The following is a 326-nucleotide window of genomic DNA, read 5'->3' as shown; positions in this document are numbered from 1 at the left end:
CCCCCCCCCCCCGCCTTGACTGCCACTGCTAGGAGATGGGGGAGAACTCTTTGCTGTCATAACACTTTTCATTTTGAAATACGGGGCTTTGCCATTTCTTCTCTGTAGTGTTGGTTTTAGGACAGTAAATACTAGAATTGTAACACATACCCTGGGAGGTGTTGAAAAGTCAGTGTGGACCTGAGGGAAGTCTAAGAGCCCATTCCTCATCAAAGCAGCACATCTCCATCCCCCTGAAGATGTCTGATTTCAAGCATTTGCCTTGGTGTTCCTACAAACCAGACTTCTCAGATATCTTGTTTGTTTTTGTATCACAAGTGATTAAA

Source organism: Mastomys coucha, unplaced genomic scaffold (assembly GCF_008632895.1).
Source record: "Mastomys coucha isolate ucsf_1 unplaced genomic scaffold, UCSF_Mcou_1 pScaffold1, whole genome shotgun sequence".
NCBI classification, from domain to species: Eukaryota; Metazoa; Chordata; class Mammalia; order Rodentia; family Muridae; genus Mastomys; species Mastomys coucha.
This window is presented reverse-complemented; position numbering follows the sequence as displayed.